We start from the raw sequence: 8,020 nt of genomic DNA, 5'->3' as shown, positions 1-8,020 counted from the left end.
TTTCGACTAAGTCCCACATAAGAGATTAGCATGAAAATTAAAGCGCATGGGATTGGGGGTAGTGTATTGCGATGGATAGAAAATTGGTTGGCGGACGGGAAACAAAGAGTAGGGATAAACGGGTCTTTTTCCAAATGGCAGGTAGTGACTAGTGGGGTACCGCAGGGATCGGTGCTAGGACCCCAGCTATTCACAATATACATTACTGATTTAGATGAGGGAACTAAATGTAATATCTCCAAATTTGCAGATGATACAAAACTGGGTGGGAGGGTGAGTTGTGAGGAGGAAGCAGAGAGGCTTCAGGGTGATTTGGACAAGTTGAGTGAGTGGGCTAATGCATGGCAGATGCAGTATAATGTGGATAAATGTGAGGTTATCCACTTTGGTAGCAAAAACAGGAAAGCAGATTATTATCTGAAGGCTATAAACAGAGAGGGGAATATGCAGTGAGACCTGAGTGCTCTCGTACACCAGTCGCTGAAGGTAAGCATGCAGGTGCAACAGGTGGTAAAAAAGACAAATGGTATGTTGGCCTTCATAGCGAGAGGATTCGAATACAGGAGCAGGGATGTCTTGCTGCAATTATACAGGGCCTTGGTGAGGCCACACCTGGAATATTATGTGCAGTTTTTGTCTCCTTATCTGAGGAAGAATGTTCTTGCTATAGAGGGAGTGCAGCGAAGGTTTACCAGACTGATTCCTGGGATGGTGGGACTGACGTATGAGGAGAGATTGAGTCGGTTAGGATTATATTCGCTGCAGTTCAGAAGAGTGAGGGGGATCTCATAGAAACCTATAAAATTCTAACAGGACTTGACAGGGTAGATGCAGGAAGGACGTTCCCGATGGTGGGAGAGTCCAGAACCAGGGGTCATAGTCTAAGGATACAGGGTAACCTTTCAGGACTGAGATGAGGAGACATTTCTTCACCCAAAGAGTGGTGAGCCTGTGGAATTCGCTACCACAGAAAGCAGTTGAGGCCAAAACATTGTACGTTTTCAAGAAGGAGTTAGATATAGCTCTTGGGTCTAAAGGGATCAAAGGATATGGGGCAAAAGCCGGAACAGGCTATTGAGTTGGATGATCAGCCATGATCATAATGAATTGTGGAGCAGGCTCGAAGGGCCGAATGGCCTACTCCTGCTCCTATTTTCTAAGTTTTTCTGTGTTTCTATGTTTCAGCTGTCAGTGACCCTTCATCAGTTCTGATGCTGCCAGACCTGCTGAGTATTTCCAGCATTTCTTGTTATTATTACTTGAGACATTAAACTGTTGGAGACAAACTACTCAAACCTAATCACTTGAGAGAAGGTAATTCCTAGACGTGAACTGATTGGGTTGTAAGAGGAAATACACACTGGGTGACGGTTATGTGACAGGCGCACCATCTGTGAGTTTAAACTGGTATTTTTCTCTACAGCCCAGACAGCAGCTAGTCACTGACCAGAGAAGACCCAAGTGGGGTCCCTCTCTCTCTCTCTAGTCCACCTTAAAAATTTCAAACTGTCTGTACTGGCTGTAACCACCAGGCCTATCGCTGCTACAGTCAGAGAGCCCATGAAGGAAATCATTTGCCACGCTGTTGTCTCAGAGAACCACCAAACCAGCTGGCCACATCTGCAAGCCAGAAGCCTCAGGACCACTGAGTTCAGCTGGAAGCCAGCCAAGTCATCAAACTCCACAGACTGTATACCCCTTTTTATTGCTCCGGACTCTAATCCAACCAAGCTATCCTTCCTCACTCTGTAACCTATTGGTGTGTATGTGTGAACCTCGAGTGTATGTGTGTGAAAGTTGGACCATAGTTTATCATTTTACTGAGATCGGTTTAAGTACAATAAAGCTAATCACTTTTTTTGTTAAACTCAAGAAAACCTGTCCGATTGGTTCTTTTATAATCATAGCACGTAAATAATTAAACACTCAATGAATTGGCAAACACATTCACTTGATAAAATAAATAAACCCTGTTGTGGTCAAACAAGGAGAGGGACAAAAGGGAAACCCTTCAACCCCTCCTCACCTGATCGTAACACCACTCACACAGACACACCCTAGAAAAAGAAAGGCGTTAAAGAGCATAGTCCAGTTTTACAAATTACAAACAAAGGAATTGTTCATAAGTCACGTGATTTAGCTCGTCTTGGGGAAAAAGCATGCTTTGCAGGATAGGTGAAGAAGGTGTTTTCACTCCTGAAGTGTAGGAAGGTGGATTCGATAGCTGGAGTCGTATATTGAAGTCATTGCAGGATTCTCTCAAAGAGACGGATTTTCAGTGGGTCACAACGTTACATGCTTATAAGTCTTGTTAGTTACAAGGTAAGTTTTCTGTATGGGTGGATTTGAAAAGGAACAGGCTGTTGTGTGATTGCCTTTACATGCCACTCTCACTCTGCTACTGTAACACCAAGAGGCAGTTTCTGAAAATAGTTAGCTCTGCACTGTATATACTTGTTAGCTGTTTAATAAACCTGTTTGAGATCTTCAACAACCTGAACTCCAGGCATCTCATTTATGTTGCATCAGACAACATAAAAAGCTTCTCATTACATGGTGGCAGTGGCTTCTCATTACATAGGCTTGGAGGCCTTAAAATGTGGTTGTCTCCAGTTTTAAAGTATAGGTGTTTTGCCTTTGCTGCTGTCTTTGTTGCTGGTAGTTGTAAACTGACCAGTCTGCCCCTGGGTCCTTGGAGTAATAAGATTCGATATCTGCCAATAGTTTTGGTTGGGTGACTACATGATCAATACTGCTATTGTCCACCCAGACTGATTTGAAATTTGAAGCCATTGCTACACAATGGGGAATGGATAGTCGCCATTCGCACCTACTTATAATTTAACTAGTTACTTACAGCTCTCTCTGTTAAGTTTCGAGCTCGGAGAAGCTCTTAGTCTAGAAGTCCGTAGATATTGATTTTTGGGTAAGACCACAAACAATAGGAGGTCTGAATTCTACAAATGGTTTTGTCTTGGTCTCTCCATTCAAGGGAGGCACTCCATCCATGGTCATTCAATTAGGAACTTTCCACGGGCTTGAGATATTTCCGAGTCTGGGCTGAAATTGCAAAAGTCAGCTGATCCTCGGCAGCTATCTTATGCAGCATTTTAATGTCCATTGTGGTTCATTTAAAAAAGAAAATTCGCCTCCAAAAGATTCTATGCTGAATACAGTCCATGTTTAAAGTTATGAATTAGACATTATGAATTAGACCGGGCATGACAACCGGATTACTGTAAAAACACCCTTTGGTTCACTAATGTCTTTCATGGAAGAAAATCTGCTGTCCTTACCTGGTCTGGCCTATAAGTAACTCCAGACCCACAGCAATGTAATTGACTGTTAACAGCCCTATGAAATGGCCTAACATAGAGTCATTATGACACAGGAGGAGACCATTCAGCCCATCGAGTCCACCTGGCTCTTTGTAGAGCAATCCAATCAGTCCCACTCCTCCACTCTATTCCTGTAGCCCTGCATATTTCCCTCAAGTGCCCATCCAATTTTCTTTTGAAATCATTGATCATCTGTTTCCACCACCCTTGTAAGCAGCAAGTTTGCTGTGTAAAAAAATTCTTCCCCGCATCCCCACTGTATATCTTGCCCAAAATCTTAAATCTGTGTCCCCTAATCCTTTACTATCAGCTGTGGGAATAGCTTTCTCTGTCTACCTTCTCTAGACCTGTCATAATATTGTACGCCTCTATCAAATTTCCCTGCAATCTCCTTTGCTGCAAGAAGAACAACCCCAGCTTCGCCAACCTAACCTTGTAGCTAAAATCCTCCATCCCTGGAATCATTCTGTTAAATCTCCTCTGCATCCTCTCAAGGACCCTCACATCCTTCCCAAAGTGGGGTGACCAGAACTGGGCGCAATACTCCAGTTGTGGCCTAACCAGAACTTTATAAAGGTTCAACATAACTTCCCTCCTTTTGTATTCAATACCTCTATTTATGAAGCTCAAGATCCCATAGCTTTGCTGACTACTCTCTCAATATATCCTGCCACCTTCAAAGATCTATGCACATGAAACCCCAGGTCCCTCTGTCCCTGCACAATCTAGAACTGCAGCATTAAGTGTATACTGCTTCTTCCTATCCCTTCTGCCATAATGCACTATCTCACATTTCTCTTAACTAAATTCCACCTATTCTGCTAGCCTATCTATGTACTGTTGTAGTTGATTGGTAGCATCCTCACTGTTTGCCACACCTCCAAGTTTGCTGGTATGAACAAATTTTGAAATTTTACTCTCTCTTCTAATATCAAAGTCATATATATATATATATATATGTCTCAAAAAAGCAGTGGTCCTAGCACTGACTCTTGGGGAACACCACAGTCTACTATGCTGCAGTCTGAGAAACAACCATTTACCACGACTTGCTGTTTTCTGTCCTTAAGCCAATTATTTTACCCAAGTTGACACTGACCCTCCTATTCCATGAACCTCAGTTTTGTTAACCAGCCTTTTATGAAGTACTTTGTCAAACTCTTTCTTAAAATCCATAGAGACAACATCCACTGCATTCCCTTTATCAGCCTTTATCAAAAAATTCAATTAGATTGGTCAAACACGATGTGCCTTTTACTAATCTATGCTGGCTCTCCTTAATTAACTCAAACCTCTCCAATTTTCTCCCTGATTATTATTTCTAAAACCTTACCCAACAATGATGTTAAACTGACTGGCCAGTAGTTACTAGGAATGTGCTTACACCCTTTCTTGAATAAGGTGGCACATTTGCCACTCTCCAGTCCTCTGGTACCTCCCCCACTTCCAATTTAGAAGTTCTACTTTAGATTGTTCCTTGCACTTCTCCATTACTAATTTAAAGCAATGATCACTCTTACCCAAGTGTTCTCCTACAGACACTTGATCCACTTGACCTACTTCATTCCCCAGCACCAGATCCAGCAATGCCTCCTTCCTCATTGGACCGAGAACATACTGGTCAAGGAAGTTTTCCTGAACACATTTCAGAAATTCCTCTCCCTCCTTACCCTTTACTCTAATATTATCCCAATCAATATTTGGATAATTAAAGTCCCCCAGTATCACCACTTTTTTTTAATTTCCAAAATATACTTTATTCATAAAATCTGTAAAAAATACATTACCAGTTTCAAACAGCACCAAGTCAAAAAATACAAACAGTGCAAAGGAGGTCCGTTTGCTTCATTACAATCATGAGTTGCCTCACAACCCTTCCATTTCACAATTGTCATGCCAATTACATTTTTACATTTTACAGCAAATGAAAATTTTCCCGATACAGTTCGAGGGGTTTCCCATGGATCCAGACTCTCGGTTCAGCTTCGTGGGGGGACCTTACACTGTGGTCTTTCCCCATTGAGCCTTTGCTGCGGTTGCCCCAAGCTTTAGAGCGTCCCTCAGCACATAGTCCTGGACCTTGGAATGTGCCAGTCTGCAACATTCGGTTGTGGACAACTCTTTGCGCTGGAAGACCAGCAAGTTTCGGGCAGACCGAAGGGCGTCTTTCACCGAATTGATAGTCCTCCAGCAGCATGTGATGTTTGTCTCGGTGTGCGTCCCTGGGAACAGCCCATAGAGCACAGACTCCTGTGTTACCGAGCTGCTTGGGATGAACCTCGACAAAAACCACTGCATCTCTTTCCACACCTTTGCTTTGCAAAGACACATTCCAGGAGGCAACCGTCTCTTACCCACCACAGCCACCGCGGGGGCATTGCGCGGAGGGGGCGAGACTTCGGGGGTGCAGGAAGAATCTGACGGGGCGGTCTCTTCTCACCACCAGCCAAGCTAAATCTTAGTGCTTGTTTGAAAGTTCTGGTGGTGAGGCATTCCGCCAAATGACTTTGGCGGTCTGCTCGGGGAACCATCCGACAGGATCCACCGTCTCCTTTTCCCGTAGGGCCTTGAAGACATTCCGTGCAGACCACTGCCTGATGGATCGGTGGTCAAAGGTGTTTTCCCGCAGAAACTGGTCCACGAAGGATAGGTGGTACGGCACGGTCCAACTGGATGGAGCGTTCCGCGGCAATGTGACCAGGCCCATTCTTCGCAACACCGGGGATAGATAGAACCTCAGCACATAGTGACACTTGGAGTTTGCGTACTGGAGGTCTACACACAGCTTGATGCAGCCGCACACGAAGGTGGTCATCAGGATGAGGGCCACCTTGGGTACATTTTCCCGCCCTTATCCAGAGGTTTGAACATCGTGTCCCTCTGGACCCGGTCCATTTTAGATCCCCAGATGAAGCGGAAAATGGCTCGGGTGACCGCCACAGCGCAGGAGTGGGGTATGGGCCAGACCTGCGCCACATACAGCAACAACGTGAGCGCCTCGCACCTGATGACCAGGTTCTTACCCACAATAGAGAGAGATCGCTGCCCCCACATGCTCAACTTTTGTTGTACCTTGGCTACTCGCTCCTCCCAGGTTTTGGTGCACGCCCCGGCCCTTCCGAACCATATCCCCAGCACCTTCAGGTAGTCTGACCTGACGGTGAAGGGGACAAGGGATCGGTCAGCCCAGTTCCCAACGAACATGGCCTCGCTCTTGCCGTGGTTAACTTTGGCTCCCGAGGCCAGTTCGAACTGGTCGCAGATGCTCATCAGTCTGCGCACGGACAGCGGATCTGAGCAGAAGACGGCGACGTCATCCATGTACAGGGAGGTTTTAACCTGAGTGCCTCCACTGCCTGGGATTGTCACCCCTCTTATGCTCGCATCCTTCCTAATAGACTCAGCAAAGGGTTCAATACAGCAAACAAACAAGACCGGGGAGAGAGGACAGCCCTGTCTGACTCCAGGTCGGATCGGGAAACTTTCCAATTCCCACCCATTGATTGAGACTGCGCTACTGATGTTTGTGTAGAGCAGTTTGATCCAATTGCAGATTCCCTCCCCAAACCCCATTTTGGAAAGCACGTCCATCATGTAGGTGTATCACCACTTATAGTTCTTGCACATCTCTGTGATTTCCCTGCAGATTTGCTTCTCTATCTCTCTCACTACTTGGAGACCTATAGAATACCCCAGTAGTGTGATCATACCCTTTTTGCTTCTTAATTCTAACCAAATGGATTCTGTCCTTGCCCCCTCAAGGACATCCTCTCTTTCCAACACCACAATGTCTTCTCTGATCAGTACCACCACCTCACCTCCCTTTTTCCTTCCCTATCTTTTCTGAACATTTTGTATCTGTGAATATTAAGTGCCCAATCCTCATTATTTTTAAGCCAAGTTTCCGTGATTGCCACGACATCATATTCCCACACAGTTATTTGTGGTTGTAGCTCACCAACCATATTCACCACACTTTGTGTGTTTACATACTTGCATTGTAAACCTATCTTTGTATTGTTTGTAGTCCTTCTTAGTCTGCTCCTATCCAATATGGTATTACTTCCTTCTCTAGCAGTATCCAACACTCTCACTACTTTATGCACCTGAGCAAGTCACTTAGTTGTCAGGAAGGTTGCCTGCTACCACATTCTCAAGGGCAATTTGCATTGGGCAATAAATGCTCTTTTTTTCTGTGACGCCCACATCCCGTGAATGAACAAAAACTGTTTATTAAGGCATATTTATCTCACACCTCCATCACCTGCTTCAATTTAGTGCGCATTGCTTCACAACCAATTATCAGTAAAACAGAGAAGGCAGAACAAAAAACAAGTTTGACAAGGCCAAAATTCCAGAGGACGCAGCCTTTTTAAGCTAACAAGTGAGATTTCATCTTTTAACCTTTTGAGGACTAAAGATCTTTTCCTTTTTTCTAAATCATAATTTTGCAAAATATGATTCTGAATATTACACAGCACAGTCCCAGCAGCCTAAAAAGAATCTGACACATGGGAAAAAATGAAAAACTCTCACTTTTAATTAGTTTGAGAGCACCCATCTTTAGTTATTTTAGGAACGGTGTAGATATTCACGCAGCTCTGTAAGGGTTAAGGGGTGGGGAAGAGAATTAATGCTATTATTTTGGAATGCAGTAATACATCTTTCGGCATCCAGTCCAA

The sequence above is a fragment of the Heterodontus francisci genome, chromosome 36 (genome assembly GCF_036365525.1).
Source record: "Heterodontus francisci isolate sHetFra1 chromosome 36, sHetFra1.hap1, whole genome shotgun sequence".
Lineage (NCBI taxonomy): Eukaryota > Metazoa > Chordata > Chondrichthyes > Heterodontiformes > Heterodontidae > Heterodontus > Heterodontus francisci.
This window is presented reverse-complemented; position numbering follows the sequence as displayed.